At 46.6% G+C, this 19,196-nt stretch overlaps 1 pseudogene across 1 annotated transcript in view; it reads left to right on the top strand.

The window, feature by feature from the left end:
- LOC309545699 (sterol O-acyltransferase 2-like) overlaps positions 1–18,821 on the top strand; it is a 254,589-nt pseudogene extending 235,768 nt beyond the window's left edge. Inside the window, exon 15 of the transcript XR_014226162.1 lies at positions 18,704–18,821. The product of XR_014226162.1 is annotated as a sterol O-acyltransferase 2-like (transcript). The remainder of the gene's footprint in view (positions 1–18,703) is intronic.
- The last annotated feature ends 375 nt before the right edge of the window (positions 18,822–19,196 follow it).

Below are 19,196 nucleotides of genomic sequence, written 5' to 3'. Positions count from 1 at the left end.
GACATTGGTGGTTGAGAACTTCTGGCCATCAAGGCTGCTCTTGAAGAGTGGAGGTACTTGTTGGAAGGAGTAACACACCCTATCCTCACCTTCACAGATCACAAGAATCTCGAGTATTTAATGTAGCCTGGTCGCAAGGCTGGTGTTGTTCAGACTGTTCGTTCTGTCATTAAAGTCTCACAAAGTACTGACTTGAATTATGGGAGCTGTAGTTCTGGGAGGAGTAAGGACCATGGATTGCCTGTGTGAATGAACTGTTCTCCCAGGGAGCAGTGAGACTGGCAGAGTGTCTTTATAAAGGGAGCGGGGCCAAGGTTTGCTCTCTTGCCTCAAGGACAGCGTGCTGCGAGGAGGGAAAGAGCTGCTGCAGAGCGCAGTAAAGGATAGGCCAGAGGCCTAGCGGACAGACACCGGAGACAGAGTGAGCGGTGTGCGGAAGGATCTCGGTGGTTGACCGAGCGGAGGGACGCCCTGAGAGGCCGTGAGTGTCGCTGAAGAGAGCGGGACACCGCTGGAGTGGACTGTGGAATACAGAGTTCATCACCTTGGGTGAGAGAAATCCGATTTAAAGTATCTACTGTACTACTAGACTGAGTCGAGGAGGGTCTGCAGAGCAGTTCTAGCGGAAGGCCACATTAGTTCTAACGGTCGTCATAGGACACTGTAGCCTTGGATAGTGCGTGGTGAATCAGAAGGCCTCGCTCTCCTTTTCAGTTCTAGATTGACTACCAGTTGTGGAGTACAGAGACCTATCTTCTCCCTTTTTGTTTTGATTACAATTAATGGTTATTCCTGTGGTGGATTATAGTAAATTATTCACCTTTTACTGTGGATTACAAATGCTTTCTCTGGAATGGTTGAGGACACCTTTGCCGGTGAAGACTAGCAAGGCCTTGGTCATCCAGGAGACACTTGCAATCTAATGTAAAGGGGGCCCCCTATAGGATACAGAGTGCACTCTGATAGATAGCTTAGTGTCAGTATATTAGAGCAGCTGAGAGGTTATTAATAACTGGATTACCTTTTATTACTGTTAAGCATTGATTTGTGGTCACTCTCGCATTACACTGGAGGAATAGTGTATTTACAGATCCCCAAAATATTAATCCTCCATTTATATCAATATACAGTATATGTCAGGATTGCTCTTTTGATCCTGAGTGCTGAACCTTATCCAGTTCCAGGTTGAGGATTCAGGATCTATGTTGTTATTAATGTTCCTGAGTTTACCATTTTCTTGAAACTGTGTGTGCATTCTACTAAACACAAGCTAAAGATAAGTTAAGCTGATTCTTTACTGCAAACTCTAGTAGTGTCTTATCATTTACAATGACAGAACCTATAGTGTCAAGTGGGTTGGATAACATTCAGGGCAAAGGAAGTGATGAGGATGTCTGTTTACTTAGCCACTCCCCAGGGGGCAGGGCTACACTAAGATATGCTAAACGGCTGAGGCCACGTCAGGGACGATGGGCGCTATTCTTCTTGAGATTTTACTTCCATATTACCTACCAGCCAGGATCCAAAAATGTCAAGCCAGATGCGCTCTCCCGTATGTTTGATGATCCTAAGGAAATTCCAGTACCCGACACCATCCTGTCCGAAGGTAATTTCTTATTGTTACAGACTAACCTGATGGTCCACATGAAGCAAGCTTTTGCAAATATTCCCTGTCTCCCTGAGGTGTCCCTGGTACCCAGAGATGGGTTGTTATGGCTAGGAGACAAGATCTTTGTCCCTGAAGAGGTTCGAGTGACAGTTTTGGGGTTATTCCATGACCAACTTCTGGCGGGCCATTTTGGTGTTGATAAGACTTTGGATCTATTACAACGTATGTTTTGATGGCCAGACCTGGAAAAGAGTTGCAGGGAATACGTGAGTTCATGTACCATCTGTACCTGGAGCATGTCTGCAAGAAGCAAGGCGTGGGGCCTGCTCAGGCCACTACCAGTTCCTGATAGGCCTTGGAGAATGGTCACCATGGACTTCATAGTGGAGCTTCCCCCATCGGAGGGCTGTTCTGCCATTTTTGTGGTCATTGACTGTCTATCAAAGATGGCCCATTTCCTGCCACTCAGAAATACACCCACCGCCAAGGAGACCGCAGAAGTTTTTATTAAGGAAATTGTTAGGCTTCATGGGGTACCTGCAAATATTGTTTTGGATAGAGGGGTCCAGTTTACCTTCCGCTTCTGGAAAGCTTTGTGTGGTCCTTTGAAGATTGAGCTGTTTTTGTTGTCTGCCTACCATCCTCAGACTAATGGACAAACCGAAAGGACCAACCAGACGTTGGAAAAATATATCCATTGTTTCACCACGTTTGTCCAAGATGATTGGGTGGCCCTTCTACCATTGGCAGAGTTTGCCTACAACAATGCCAAACATTCTGCTATGGGGCAATCCCCGTTCTTCGCAAACTAAGGTTTTCACCCATCTTTCTTACCTGAGGTTTCTGCTGAACCCGCAGTTCCAGCAGTACAGGATACCATTAATTTCCTCAACCGCAATAGTAAGCTAGTACAAGAAGCAATAATTAAGGCACAAGCAGCCTCTAAAAAGATCTTTGACAGGAAGAGGAGAGGGGAACTGATCCTTCAACCAGGTGACCAAATATGGCTATCTACATCTAACCTCCACCTAGCCTGTCCCTCAAAGAAATTAGCACCCAGGTTTATTGGACCTTTTCCGGTCAAGAGAAAACTCAACGAAGTCTCTTATGAATTATCCCTGCCTGATTCACCCAGAATCCATCCGGTGTTCCATGTCTCCTTGTTAAAACCTGAAGTCCCCAACTCCTTCCCTGGCAGAAGCTCGGAACCACCCGAACCTGTGATTATTGATGGGGATGAAGAATATGAGGTAGAGGCTATTTTGGATTGCAGGAAAAGAAGGAATCAAGTGCAATTTCTCATCAAATGCAAAGGTTACGGTCCAGAAGAGAATTCCTGGGACCCGGAATAGAATATCCATGCTAAAGAACTGATCCACACGTTTTTTTCGCAACCATTCACAGAAGAAGGACCTTTTAAGGCACCCGGAGGTTGCCCATAAGCAGGGGGCAATGTGAGGAATGCACTGTGACATCCCGAGGGCGTACGAGATTGCGCATGCGCGAAGTCACTCGTTCCCATTTAACTGCGAACTTGCGTTCGCCAGTGCGCATGCAATAGAGTCACGTTTTAGTGCCAAACGTGGCCTATATAAGGGTAACTAACACACTTCCTTGCTGTCTTGTCTGCAGCTTTACCTGTATTCTGATCCTGAATCTGCTGTATCCTGTAGACTAAAGGCCCGTACACACGCACCGATTGTCGGCCGTAAATGTTCGGCCAACGTCCGATCAGCCGATTGTCGGCTTGTTAGTATGATGCTTCCGACAACCGACTGCGACTTCTCGGCCGAACAAAATCTGGTGTGCAGGCTTTAAAATTTTTGTTGGCCAACAAAGAACGGCCGATTGTTCGTCAGTCAGTACAGATTTCGGACGACAAAAATGTGATGATCAAGACTGGGCATGCTCAGTGAAGAAAAAACACACGAAAAGTAGACCAGAACATGACATCACTTCTGCAGTTGGTTGTTGTTGGCCGACAAAATTCGTGTGCAGTCTTGAGCACTTTTCAACCAACAAAACAGCACCGGACAAAAGACGGCCGAACGGTCGGCCGACAATCGTTGCGTGTGTACGGGGCATTACTGACTTGACCTCCCGGCTTGCCCCTCACTTCGTCTGTTTGTTGCCCGCCCTGACCTCGGTTTGTTCCTGTGACTACTCTTCTGCCTTATCCTTGTCTGCTTATCTGCTACCAGTTCTGGACTTGTTCACCTCCTGATGTGGCGATCCTGAGGACCACGACTTGGTGTTCAGCACGCAGCAAAATCCATCCTCCCCATCAGAGGCTCTGGTGAAGACCTGTTGGCACTTAGACTCCACACCTCAGGCTAGCCCTTGTCTACCAGAGTGACCTGTCTGTGTTCCTGTTCCACCAGATCCTGCGAGGCTACCTCTGCACGTCAGGCTCAGCCAGCTGCTCCGTTACACTATTGTTATCACACTGTTTTTTTTGCCCTGGGCTGATCACCTGAAAGGTATCAGCTGTGACAAACAAAATTCGGCCTAGACTGCTCTCACTCCATGTTGTTGCGGTTTTCGCCTTTGCGCATAAGCACCCACATGTTCATCTCTCCCCTTGATAGCGTGTCTGTGGCGAAGGCCTATTTGCGCACGCGCGAGAATCTTCACCTTTAAATACAGACATATGCGGCATGTAGGGCATATTTGATTGCGATTGGCTTGTACGTGGACGCCACATAGCACACCATGCATGCGCAGTACAGCATAAATGGGCGCAATTTAGAAGGAACTGTTTCCAATGCGCTAGCCTCGGCTGAGGCTGAGGCTGAAGGGGACACAGAGCAGCAACAGCTGGGTTGCGTGAGTCACTGTGGGTGTATGTTACTGGCACAAACAGGTCCTGTATCTTGGGATAATCAGTGCTGTGTGTGTTAAGATGTATAAGCTTGACACAAGCCTTTGGGTACACTGAAGGTAGTACCTCAAGTTTGTCTTGCTATAAAGCAATGTCTGCCCCAAAAAGGGCTGGGGGGGGGCACAGTTGGAAGGGGCACTGATGTCACCGTCAGGCCTTGAAGGTCCTAGCTGTGCTTTCTCTGTGTCTACTCCCCCTGAAGAGCCAGCTGCGACCAGCCAATCTGAGCCATTACAGTTGTCAGGCATAGTAGCTACCCCAGGTGCTTCTGCTGCAACTTACGTCACTAAGGACAATTTGGCATCAGGATTAACCAGCCTTGAGAGTAAGATCGCGGACATGATTGCAGCATCACAAAGAGGGAAGAAACGTGATAGATCCCCCTCAACTGAGCCACCCCCTTAATTCAGTTCAGGATTGGGCAGAGGGTGTGGAAGAAGTAGCTGATGATGACCCTATAGAAGGTCAAGCTGAGGTTTCCACTTCTGGGGATTCAGGGTCAGAGGAGTCTCTGTCAGCAGTGGCGTAGCGTGGGGGGGTGCAGGGGGGGCCGGCCGCACCGGGCGCAACATCTGGGGGGCGCATCCACAGTGTCACTCTGTCTGTCTGACTCTGACATACACAGTTCACACACTCTCTTCGGCTGCCTCCATCTTTAGGCTGTGAGATGTCCAGCGCGGGCGCCCTATGGCTGAAAAAGGGCGGGTCCGCTCGGGGCGGGGCTGGACTTTGCCTCACCTGTCCATTGGTGTAGGGTGGGTGGCGTTGCAAGCCAAGCACCGCCTATGCCATGTCTCCTCAGTCAGTTTAGCAGCGAGTGAGTCAGCAGCCTGGCGCTGTCACAGAGTGGGTTTTTTTTTTTTTTAATCACCTGATTAGAGCCAGAGGCTCTAATAGGCTTCAAAAAAGGGTGGACCCGGGGCGCAGAGCAGTGCACCCTAGCCCACCCATTTGTGTGACAATAGCGAATGAAAATTCGCTATTGTCACACGGATCCTCCTCTTGGCCAATCAGGAAGAGGGTCCGAGGCCCGCTTCCTGATTGGCCGAAAGGCAAACGCATGCCATTGGCTGAGGAGGAGGAGGGAGGACTCGAGGAGATGCGGGGAACTGAGGAGAAGCCGCCGCTGCCGGTAAGTCTCTCTGAATTGAAGGGGGGCACGCTGGTCATTCTGCATTGAAAGGGGGCACGCTGGTCATTCTGCATTGAAAGGGGGCACGCTGGTCATTCAAACTTGTATTTAGATGCATTTTACTTTAATTACATCAGTATTTTCATAACAAACAATACATGTGCTTAGGGGGTAAGAGTTTCTTTAACTAATCTAGTGGAAGAGACTCGAGTGCTAAAATTCCGCGGGTTAGGGGGCGCAAATTACTTGCCTTGCCCCGGGTGCTGACAACCCACGCTACGCCACTGTCTGTCAGCCTCTCAAACCCAGAGATTGTTAGTTCAGTCTCTTACTAAAATGGTCCAGTCTGAACATATATTTTCTCCCTTAGAGATGGCTGAAGTCTCCTTTTCCTCTCTAGGCTCATTGCGCCCTCCTAATAGTCCTCAGACGTTTCCCATACATCTGCCCTTGGAGCAAAAAATGGATACAGATTGGGACTATCCTGATAGGATTTTTGTTCCTCCTAAAAGGTTTTCACTGTTGTATCCTATGGAGGAAAAAGTTTACTAAGAAATGGAATATACCCACTGGGGATGCTGCCATTTCTTCGATTTAACAAGAGTTTACCCTGCCCTGTGGATAATGCCCAGGTTTTTAAAGATCCAGCAGATAAGTTGGAATCTTTATTGAAAGACTCCTTTGTGGTTGCAAGATCTGCGATACATCCAGCAGTAGCAGCCATAGGAGTTTGTCAGTCTTAAAAGATCGTATGAAGTGAGTGTCCAAGACAGATCTGGAAGATTTGTCAGATCTGTTAAGCATTAGATGCTCTTACGGACTCCATAAGGCAAATGTCACGAGTTGCTCTAATGACAGTGCATATGCACAGAATCCTTTGGTTAAAGAGGTGGTCTGCGAAATTACCATGTAAAAAGTTACTAGCTGGCTTCCCTTTTCAGGGAAAAGTGCCTTTTTTGATGATGATCTGGATAAGTATATCCAAAAGATCTCCCAGGGGGAAGAAGTACATTGCTACCTTATTTTAAGATCCTCAGCACTCATACTACCAGGGCGTCTAATTTCAGACGGCTTCAACCATCTGGGTCCGGTACCAAGCCTTCGTGGCAGGGTCAGGAAAAAGCCTGGGCCCAGAGATCAGCAGAGCCTTCCTCTAAGCCTACTTTGTGAAGGGGCACCCCCACTCGGGTGGGGGGAAGGCTGCTGCGGTTCTCAAAGGTTTGGGTGGAAGCGATCTAAGACAACTGGGGCATCTCCACCATTTTGCAGGGATACAAACTGGAACTTCGGGTGTTTCCGTATCCTCGGTTTATAAAGTCAAGTATACCGACAGATCCCCTAAAAAGAAGGTCTCTCTTTCTGGTGTTGGACCAGCTGAGGGCCCAAAGAGGTTCCGGAGAACTAAAGGTTCAGGGGTTTTTACTCAAACCTGTTCATAATCCCCAAACCAAGCGGGGATGTGAGACCTATTCTAGATCTCAAAGCTCTAAACCAGTTTCTGAGCATTCGTACTTTCCGTATGGAGTCAATTCGTTCCGTCATAGCCTCCCTGAAGGGAGAGGAATTTCTAGCATCCATAGACATCAAGGATGCATATCTTCACGTGCCTATATTCCAGGCTCATCAAAAGTCTCCCTTTGCAATAGAAAACCATCATTTTCAGTTTGTGGCCCTGCCCTTTGGGTTAGCCACAGCTAACAGTTCACAAAGATCCTAGCTCCAGTATTGGCTGTTCTAAAGTCCTGAGGGATATCTGTAATAGAATATCTGGACCATCTATTACTAATAGATCGATCGCCTTCAGCTCTAAGCCGAAATGTCCTCCAGACAGTACAGTTACTAGAAAGTCTGGGTTGGATACTGAACTTGGCAAAGTCAGCTTTACAGCCGGTCCAGCATCTGGAATACTTGGGTCTTCTTGTGGACACAGTACGGGCAATATCACGTACCTGGTGGAGATCGAGCTGTAGAGGGGGCTTCTCTTGCACCTCCTGTCCAACACCCCTGGTAGAGATGACAGGCGGTGTAGGGCACAGAGTGGCGCGAGGGCCGGTTTAGCAGGTGGTGCCTTGACAGGAGACTGATGGCTGTGGATCACCGGATGAGCACCTGGAACTGGAACTCTGTGATGCTGGATGAGAAGGCAGGAGCGAAGCCAGAACACAAGCCAAGGAGTCGTCAACAGCCAAGGCAGCGCAGATACAGGAACATGAGTCGGAAGCAGTGTCAGGATACAAGCCGAAGTTGGTACACAATCTGGCAGCGAGGTACAAAAGCATAAGACAGGAGCAAGGTCAATCACAGGCCGGGGTCACAGGTAGGCAGGCAGGAATTGAAAGGAGAGTCAAGGGTAAGCCGGGTCAGTACGGGTAATTCAGAAGCAGGTCAGGGCACAGGTAAACAGGAACAAGCTGAAAGACCACTCAGCAACGTGCTCCTGTCTCTGCTCAGCTTAAATAGGCAGTTTGGCGCCAAATGTGTGCCCGTGCGCATACGCATATTTCTTCCTGTATACCCAGTAATGTGTCTGGGCATGTGCACCAACGCCTGTTTGAGTCCAGCTGAACGTCTCTAACATTGCCCCCCCAATGGGCAACCTCCGGATGCCCATCTGCAACATCTTCTCAGGATGAGACTGGAAAAAAGCTTGTATTAGTCTTTTAGCATGAAGATTCGTTTCTGGTTCCCATGAATTTTCCTCTGGGCCATAGCCCCTCCATTTATTTAAGTACTGGACAGTACTGTCCTACAATCCACAATTCAGGAGCGGACGTACAGGGGGTCGCAGGGGTCACCATGGCAACCGGGCCCCATGCTGCAAGGGGCCTGAGAGGGCCCCCTGTATGTATAGAGATGAGGAGTGGCAAGCGCAGCTGAGACCGGAGCTCCCCGATAAATCGGCACTGAAGGAGCTGGTCTCATATAGGAAAGTGAAAGCAGAGAGTGTGCTGTGCTCTCTGTCTCCCCCTACAGTGCAATACCCGGCCGGCAGGGAGTTACAGGAAGGTACAGTCCTCTCTGCCGTTTTTTAAAAAGGCTTTCTGTATGTATGTATGTATGTGTGTACACTATGTGTGTGTATGTATGTGTGTGTACTGTATGTGTACTGTATGTGTGTGTATGTGTACTGTATGTGTGTGTACTGTATGTGTGTGTATGTATGTGTATGTGTATGTACTGTATGTGTGTGTGTGTGTGTGTGTGTATGTATGTGTGTGTGTACTGTATGTGTATGTGTATGTGTACTGTATGTGTGTGTATTGTATGTGTGTGTGTATGTACTGTACGTGTGTGCATCTATATATGTATGTGTGTGCATGTATGTATGTGCATGTATGTGTATGTATGTATGTGCGTGCATGTGTGTGTGTTTATATGTGTGTGGATATATGTACGTGTGTGTGCTTCAAGTTATTGCCCATTTGAGTTTATGGACTTTTAAATGAAATGATTTTAAGCTGAAGTGTGCAGTAATTCAGTTATTATATTATAGTCGGTTATCTCAATTTACTTTAAACACGTTAGGGCTCTTTCACACGGAGCGGACCGCATTGCGATCCGCTCCGGTGCTTTTTTTTTTTTTTTTCCACGGAGTGGATGACACTTGTGTCATCCGCTCCGTATGTCCGCATATCATCCCATCCGTTTGCGGATGATATACGGACATAATGTAAGTCTATAGGCACCGCTGACATCCGATTTTGCTTTCTTTCAGTTTTTTCAACGGAACAAAAATAGGGTTCTGTTCCATTCCAAAAAATGGAACAGAACTGAAAGGAAGAAAATCGGATGTCAGCGGATGGTCATCCGCTGACATCCGCAATGCCATTGACATACATTATGTCCGTAAATCACCCGCAAAAAAATAGGATGATTTGCGGACATACGGAACGCCCGTGTGAAAGGGCCCTTCAGGTGGCTAGGAGGTACCACCATTCCTGCGCTACTGAAATTTTTCTATTTTGTATTGTGTGATCTAATTCATATTACAACATTTATACATGATTTCATTACCTATAATTACTTCTATATAAGTAGCAGCATTGTGTTATATGTGTCCTATACTCCTGAGCGCATAGGGTCACTCTGCAATTGTTTTCCTTTCATGGGTGAATTTGGAGGTGTTTCTTTAGTCCACCAGCACTATTACTGTTCCCATTCTCCCCTCCCCACCACCGCCGCCGCCACTGATCCCACCCCCCCTCACCACCATTGCCGCCACTGATCCCACCTCCCCTCACCACCATTGCCGCCACTGATCCCATCCCCCCTCACCACCATTACTGCCACTGATCCCACCCCCCCTCACCACCATTGCTGCCACTGATCCCAATCCCCCCCCCCCCCACCACCACCATTGCCGCCGTTGAAACCAGAAACAGAAATGTTTTACTTTGTTATACATTGGGAAAAAAAAGTGTCAAAAATATGCTTTTTCGGGGGGTGGGGGGGCCCTTCATGATTTCTTGCACCGGGGCCCTGAGAAATCTAGTTACGCCTCTGCCACAATTGTCTCAACTTCGTATTCCTCATTGCCATCGATTATTGCAGGTGGTGGTGGATCCGACTAACGATCAGGGAATGGGTTTAATCTTGTAGGCTTTAGCAAGGATACATGAAAGACAAGGTGAATCTTGTGTGTTTCTGGAAGTAAAAGTTCATGAAGCCACTGGGTTGATTTGTCTCTTTATAGAGAATGGACCGATATACCTAGGCCCTAGTTTCTTGGATGGGCATGACAGCTTTAGATTAGTGGTGGATAGCCAAACCTTGTTTCCTTGTTTGAGGTTTAGGTCTCCTCTTCTCTTTCTGTCAAAAAACTATTTATTGTCTTGCTGCGCTTTGGAAATGGCATCTTGCAACACTCTGTTGTTTGTTTAAAGGAATTTTGCTCTTTCCTGGACTGCAGGGACCAGGGAATCGGGCATCACGTCAGATAAAAAGGCTGGAAAGTACCCAAAAAACGAGGCTTGTCCTGAGGCTGAATGAACTGCGTCATTATATGCAAATTCCGCCAAGGGTAGAAGCGATGCCCAGTCATCCTGCGAAAAAGATGAAAAACACCAGAGATATTGTTCCAGGGTTTGGTTTGTTCGCTCCGTTTGGCCATTAGTTTGTGGATGATAGGCTGAGGAAAAGCAGGTTTCAATTTTCAATATTCTGCAGAGGTCCCTCCAGAACCTGGAGGTAAATTGTACCCCCTGATCTGAGGTGATGCTGCTGGGTACCCCGTAAAGCCGAACCACTTCTTTGATGAAGGTACGGGCAGTTTCCATTGCTGAGGGGGTTCCCGACATAGGGATGAAATGGGCCATCTTGGTTAATCTATCGACAACCACAAAGATGGCAGTGAATCCTTCGGAAGGAGGGAGCTCGACAATAAAATCCATGCTGATCATTTCCCAAGGCCTCTTGGGAATGGGCAAGGGCCTTAGTAGACCCCAAGATTTGGTCTTGTCGTTCTTGTTCCGGATGCAGATTCCACAGGTTCTGACATAATCCCGGCAGTCGGACCTCAGACCAGGCCACCAAAAGGAGCGTTGTACAAGATCGATCGTCTTGGATATCTCAAAGTGCCCTGCCAAGGGATGATCATGACACAGGCCAAGGATTTTGGAACGTAGACTCAGGGGTACAAACACCTTTTGGTTAAATAGAAACAGTCCCTCTTGTTCTTGAAGACGCGTACCTGGTGGTAGAACATCCCTTATGGATTAATCAGATCTGCTTGCAGAAGTAGGAAGCTTTGGGCCGGCAGGATTGTGTCTACTTGGCGACATTCTCCATCCTCTGGGTACATGCAGGATAGCGCATCAGGCTTGCCATTCTTGGAACCTGGTCTGTAGGTAATGTGAAAGGTGAAGCGGGAAAAGAACAGTGCCCACCTGGCTTGACATGGTTTTAGTCGTTTGGCAGTCCTGAGGTACTCCAAATTTTTATGATCGGTAAAGATCAGGATAGGATGAGTTGCCCCTTCTAACAGGTAGCGCCATTCCTCTAGGGCCGTCTTTATAGCCAGCAGTTCCCGGTCCCCCACGTCATAGTTCTTTTCTGTCGAGTTTCCTGGAAAAGGCAACAGGATGAAGAAGGGACTTTGTGCCTTGACGCTGTGACAGGACGGCACCTATGGCATTTTCTGAGGCATCCACTTCAAGATCATATGGTAATGCAGGATTTGGATGTTATAGAATAGGTGCTGTGGTGAATAGGGTTTTTAACTGGTCAAACACAGTTTGTGCTGCCGGTGTCCATCGAAAACGAGTACTTTGCTTTGCTATCTGGGTGACTGGAAGGATAATGGCAGAGAAATTCTTAATAAACTTGCGATAAAAGTTGGCAAATCCAATGAATCTTTGCGTTCTCTTCCTGTCTGTGGGAGTGGGCCATTCAAGGATAGATTTAACCTTCTGGGGATCCATGGAGACCCCAGAGGTAGAAATGACAAGTCCCAAGAATTGGATTGTTTCTCATTCAAATTAACATTTCTCGGCCTTTGCGTACAATCCATGGTCTTTTAGGCGGCCGAGGACCTTTTTGACATGTCCACGGTGCAATTAGATGGATCCTGAAAAGATAAGAACGTCGTCAAGGTAAACAATCATGAACTGATCAAGAAAGTCTCTGAAAATATTATTTACAAAATGCTGAAAGGTGGCTGGAGTATTGCACAATCCAAAGGGCATGACAAGGTACTCAAAGTGACTGAATCTTGTGCGAAAGGCGGTGTTCCATCCGTCGCCTTCGCGGATCCGTACTAGATTGTATGCTCCTCGTAATTCAAGTTTTGTGAATACTGTGGCTGCCATGAAACATTGAAAAAATTTGGGAAATAAAGGCAAAGGATATCTGTTTTTGACAGGAATTTTGTTTAAATCCCGATAATCGACACAGGGGCGTAGAAAATGATCTTTCTTCTCAACAAAGAAGATACCAGCCCCTGCAGGGGACGTAGAGGGCCGGATAAAGCCTTTTTCCAAATTTTCATCAATGTAGAGGTATAGTGCTTCAAGTTCCAGTTCGGAAAGAGGGAAGATATGCCCAAAAGGTATCTCAGCACCTGGTAAAAAGTTTGATTGGGCAGTTATAAGGACGGTGGGCTGGCAAGATGTCTGCTTTATTTTTATCGAAGTCTTCCAAGAACTCATGATATACAGAAGGCACAAGCTGTGATACAGAGAGATCAGGTTGTAGACCCAGAAGGGGTACAGGTTTCACAGGACTGGACTGGAAGCAGTATTGTTGGCAATAGGTAGATGGGAATACCACTTCTCCTGATCTCCAGTTTATCTGGGGGTTGTGTGCTTGTAACCACGGGATGCCCAGAATAACAGGGAACAGAGGAGATGGGATAATGTCCAGACATAAGTATTCTCGGTGGCCATTATTAGATATAGCCAGTAGTGGACAGGTTTCTTGGGTTATAGGCCCAGACTTAAGATGGGATCCATCAGCTAGATAGATAGATAGCTGGTGGGTCTTTGCTTGCAGGGGAATTTGATGACGCTGAGCAAAGTCACTGTCCATGAAGCAGCTGGAAGAGCCGGAGTCAATGATGACTGGGACTTGGATGTTTTTCCCGAGAATCTGTAGTGAGAGAGGTAGAGTAATGTGAGTGGATCGGTCTCTCCTAGAACAGTTAGCGAAGGTAAGAAGAGAGAGCAGACTGAGACTTACTAGGCCTCACAGGGCAGTTCTGAAGGTAATGTCCTGCTTCCCCACAATAGAGGCATAAGTTATTCCGGCGTCTTCGTAATCTCTCCTCAGTGGTCAGTGGGGAGCGTAAGAGCCCCAGTTGCATGGGTTCCACGCTGGAGGTTGCTGGGAAAGTGGTAGATGGAGAAAATGCCGGAGGCAACGGGACTTGTGGAAACATCCAGGTAGGTCTGGCACTACCGGCTCTTTCCGCTCTCCTCTCCCTGAGCCTGCAACAAAGCTGGATAGCGAGACCAATGAGGTCATCAAGGGAACCAGGCGTACCCACTCTGGCAAGTTCGTCTTTAAAGCCCTCCGATTGGCCGAGACGGAATTGATGCCATAAGGCTGCATCATTCCAGTCTGTATTGGAGGCCCACCTACGGAATTCTGCGACATAGTCTTCGTCAGGGCGGCGGCCTTGCTGTAGGGCATGTAGGGTTGCTTCAGCTGTAACAGATTGCTGGGGATCATCATAAAGCTGCACCATTGCTTCGAAGAATGTGATTGTGTTCAGGGATGCATTATTTTGTTCCAGGAGACGATGGGCCCAGGATTGTGGTTCCCTGAGAAGCAGAAAGATCGCAAACCCCACCTTGGTGGATTTAAGTGAGAAAGTCTGTGGTTGCAGGGCAAAGTATATCTCACAAGAGTTCCTGAAAGCCCGGAACTTGTGCCGGTCACCCGAAAATCGTTCCGGAGCAGGTACCTGAGGTTCCAGTTGTGGCATAACCACTGCAGGTGCGGATAGGGCCCATTCAGGCAAGGAGAGCCCAGGTGCAGGGGTTGCTGATGTGGAGGCCATGGATTGGATGCGACCCTCTAGCTGGAAGTAGCCCTCTTGCAGGGATTTGACTGCTTGGGTAAGCGAGGCAAGTTGCTGACATAATGTCTCTAGAGGTGAAGCCCCTCTCTTGGTCTCCGACTTCTGGCATAGTGGTACTATCATGTACCTGGTGGAGATCGAGCTGTAGAGGGGGCTTCTCTTGCACCTCCTGTCCCACACCCCTGGTAGAGATGACAGGCGGTGTAGGGCACAGAGTGGCTCGAGAGCCGGTATAGCAGGTGTTGCCTTGACAGGAGACTGATGGCTGTGGATCACCGGATGAGCACCTGGAACTGGAACTCTGTGATTGTGGATGAGAAGGCAGGAGTGAAGCCGGAACACAAGCCAAGGAGTCGTCAACAGCCGGGCAGTGCGGGTACAGGAACGTGAGACGGAAGCAGTGTCAGGATACAACCCGAAGTTGGTACACAATCTTGCAGCGAGGTACAAAGGCATAAGACAGGAGCAAGGTCAATCACAGGCCGGGGTCACATGTAGGCAGGCAGGAATCGAAAGGAGAGTCAAGTGTAAGCCGGGTCAGTACGGGTAATCCAGAAGCAGGTCAGGGCACAGGTCATCAGGAACAAGCTGAAAGACCACTCAGCAATGTGCTCCTGTTACTGCTCAGCTTAAATAGGCCATTTGGCGCCAAATGTGTACGCACGTTCGCATACGCGCATGCGCACATTTCTTCCTGTCTACCCAGTAATGTGCCTGGGCATGCACACCAACGCCTGTTTGGGTCCAGCTGAACGTCTTACAGGCAAAGATATTCTTGCCTACAAGAAAGGTCACAGACCTGAAGGATCTGGTCCGGTCCATAGTAAGGCTGAGATATTCTTCTATTCGTCTTAGCATGATGTTACTGGGGAAGATGGTGTCCACATTCAGTCTCTGGACTGGTCCATGTCTCTGGTACCAAGAGTACGTCAGGGTCTGAATTGGTGGTGGTTGACCAGAAATCTTGAGAAGAGGAAATCCTTTCTTCCAGTGACCTGGAAAGTAGTGACTACAGATGCCAGTCTCTCCGGCTGGGGAGCTGTTCTGGAGGGGAAATGGTCTTGGGTAGAGAGAAGTCTCCCCATCAACATTCTGTTAATCCGAGCAGTCAATCGGACTTTGAAATACTGGATGCCCAGACTTCGGGGTCAACCTGTCAGGGTGCAAACTGATTATGCCACAGCCGTGGCTTATATCAACCATCAAGGAGGCACAAAGTCAGTCAGCCCAGAAAGAGTTGGATATCATCCTATCCTGGGCAAAGAGGTTTGTGCCATGCCTGACAGCAGTTTTTTTATTCCAGGAAGAGAACTGGCAGGCAGGTTTTTTTGAGCCGTCAACAGATGTTTCCGGGGGAATGGTCCTTACATCCTGAGAATTTTCAATCAATCTGCCTACGCTGGGGGTCCCAGATGCAGATTTGTTGGCATCCAGCGTCAACACCAAGTTGAAGAGATTTGTGTCCAGGACCAGGGATCCACTCTCAGTCAGAGTGGATGCTTTTGTGACTCCTTGAGAGGAGTATTCCCTGATTTATATTTCCTCCGGTGTAGCTGATACCGTGTCTGTTACGCAGGATCCAACTAGAGGGGAAACCAGTAATCCTAGTAGCTTCAGCATGGTCAAGGAGGGTTTGGTATGCACAAATCCAAAGGTTGGCAGTGATGAGGCCTTAAGCTCTTGCACTGCGTCCAGACCTACTCTCTCAAGGTCTGATATTCCACCCTGCTGTACAGTCTCTAAATTTGACGGCTTGGCCATTGAAGCCTTAATCTTGAAGGGTGTATCTGGCCCTGCAGTTAATACGCTGATAAATGCTAGGAAACCAGTCTCTAGAAACATTAATTACATAGTCTGGAAGTCCTACATTGCCTGGTGTGAAGCCAGGAAATGGCATCCCTGCAAATATATCATCGGAAGATTTCCAGCTTTCCTTCAAGCAGGGGTAGATATGGAATTAGCCCTGAGCACTATTAAAGGGCAAATTTCGGCCTTGTCAGTTTTCTTCCAAGAATCGATCACTTCCCATTCGTTGGTTCAGACCTTCAACCGGGGAATGTTACATTTGCTTCCGCCTGTGAAGCCACCACTGTGTCCTTGGGACTTAAATTTGGTGCTGGCAATTTTACAAAAGCAGCCTTTTGAACCTCTGGTTCTACTGACTAGAAAACTTGTCTTTTTGATTGCGATAACTTCAGCTAAAAGGGTATCGGAACTAGCAGCTCTTTCTTGTAAAGAGCCATTCTTGATTTTTCATCAAGATAGGGTGATTCTACGTCCACACCCAGGTTTTTTGCCCAAGGTGGTGTCCGCCTTTCATTTGAATCAGGACATTATACTACCTTCCTTTTTTCCAGATCCTCACTCAGGAGGAAAAGTTATTGCATTTTCTTGATGTAATGCATGCACTTAAGTTTTACTTGGAGAGATCAGCTCGGATTCGTAAAACCAAGAGCTTGTTTGTGCTGCCAGAAGGGCCCAGGAAGGGGTTGACAAAATCTGTCTACGATTTCTCATTGGATTCAACAGGTTATTACCCAGGCGTATGATTTAGAATGGAAGGTTTCACCTTTTCCTGTAAAGGCCCATTCTACCAGAGGAGTAGGTGCCTCTTGAGCACATCTCCATCAAGCCTCTATGGCTCAGATTTGCAAGGATGCGATCTGGTCATCGGTGCATATGTTCACTCGTTTCTATCTATGTTGGGACCCAGGAGGAATCTGCATTTGGCCGCAGTGTTCTGCAGGCAGCGGTGTAATCCTTTTGGTGGTCGGATGGCGGTATTTTATGGTGTCCCCCTCCCCTCAGATGTATTGCTTTGGGGCATGCCATATGTTATGATTTATGGCTCTGTGTCCCTTGATGTACGAAAAGAAAAATTGATTTTCGAATACAGACTTACCTGTAAAATCCATTTCTTGAAGTACATCACGGGACACAGAGGTCCCTCCCTTCTTCTTTGGGGCCTTTATTGCTTGCGACAAAACTGAGGTACTTCCTGTGTGGGAGGGGTTATATATACAGGGCATCCTTTCTGATTGGTTTCCAGTGTCCTTCACCTGTAGATGGCTATATAACCCATATATGTTATGATTTATGGCTGTGTCCTGTGATGTACTTCAAGAAATTGAGTTTTCAGATAAGTCCGTATCAAAAAATCATTATTTATTTTTAACTTGTAAGCAACAAGTGTCAGAAAAAGGCTTAGTCTTTAAGTGGTTAAACTGACCTGATTTACAGACCAAAGTTCATCTCTTTGATCTCTAAAAAAACAGAAGGATACAATGTTTATTTTTATCTCTCTTTCAGCACTTAGCAATGTTGATAAATATTTCCGGCTGCTTTTTTTTTTGACAGATGTGAGCAGGAGAACTGCTCTGCACTGTTTACATGAATCATGGAAATGCTGGATTAAGATCATGAGGGGGGTTGAATCGAGATCGCGTTTTGTTAGAGATTATCCGTGCAGCTCCAGTTGACATGGCAAAAAATACATTTCCATCCTGCTGCTTCAAATTTTCTCATCATTGTGGACAAAAGCAGACAGCTATTTGACCCCATTAACGATTAGAAAATCGTACAAAGATTATTAAAATGATTGTAAACAAAATTCTACTAGTGAATACCCAGCTTAAAAGATTCTTCCATACATGCTAAAAGTGTGGACAGACAAATTTTGCATCTGGTGTTTGCATCTGATTGGATATAGACCTTGTTCAGCTGACAATTTCCCAACAGTCTCCGTCAAGGAAATTTAACACAATTAACTTTTGGAGCGGTGCCTTTTGTAATGTATATAGGTGAATGGGGTTTAAAGATGGTAACTCCGTCCTCTGTATGGGAACCAGAAATTACAATTTCATATTCAAAACACGTAAAACCTTGATTAAGGCATCTGTCCCACATTTTATAGCATTTAGCTGGACAGCCCGTATGGAGATAAAGACATTTTGTAAGGACACAAGCATTACCTTCTGCAACCCATTGGTTTACTGTTAAAGGCAACACTGACATCCACCTTTTTAGCAATCATCTTTGTTTCCATAAACAATGGAGAAATTTTGTACCATGCCTAACAAGTTCTCAAATATGTATTCAAGTAACTTCTATTACTCTTAGCCTCCTTCATATCATATATATATATTTTTTTTTGCTGCTGTCATCCAACTTTCTGTTAGAAGGTGGCTATGTTTGTTGTCCATGATCTTACATAGGAACATAGCCACCCTCTCTTGCTCATTCCCGAGATGGACTTGGGAATATGAGATTTGTAGTCTGCATAGAGCAGTGCACATGCTTACAATTAACAAGCACTACCTGTTTCAAACAAATGGAAGTGAGGGGAGGGAAAAGAAGTTTGGGAGTCCCTCAAGGGCATTACAAGGAGGAAAAAAAATCCAGTAAGAGACAATTTCATGAAAAATAGGTTACAGGGCCATTCAAGTGAATGTGTATAGATTTTTTTCTTTAGAATATTTTTTAGAGAATACAAATATTGTTTAGTGTCAATTTATTGCAAATAATTTTGTCAAATCAATTTATCCATGGATTTTCTCTCTGCAGAAAACATTCTGGGGACTGGTGACACCTCGCTCATGGTCCTGCCACTTATGATGGAACAACCAAATTAATTTCTAGAAACTTTCAATAAGTAAATTTTATGCCCTATGCACAGAAGAGTCCATAACATTTGCCAGTGACCGGACGCATGGACCTTGTTCTACAGATCGCTAAAAATCCCATAAATATAACAAAAATCAGTTGTACTTCTGCAAGTAAATGTGTTTTCTTTTAGTCAATGTGCCCTACCTAAAGCATTAAGAAGTAACCTAGTACAAAGCCTCAGATATCATTGAGGGCTTACTGGCAATTAAATGCCTTTTTGTTACAGTAATGCAACATGTATCATAAATATTTTTTTTTTGTATATATGTGATGGGGGTGCATATTTGTCTTATAACTGATGCAGACTATGAAATATACTACACTTTTATGATTAAACACTTTAACAACCAATGGCCTGAAACTGTAAACTGATTGCTTGTCTTGTTCTTGG

This window comes from Pelophylax lessonae (genome assembly GCF_965119305.1).
Source record: "Pelophylax lessonae genome assembly, chromosome: 2".
NCBI classification, from domain to species: domain Eukaryota; kingdom Metazoa; phylum Chordata; class Amphibia; order Anura; family Ranidae; genus Pelophylax; species Pelophylax lessonae.
Note: the sequence above shows the minus strand (reverse complement) of the source record. Positions and strands in the feature narration are given on the sequence as shown.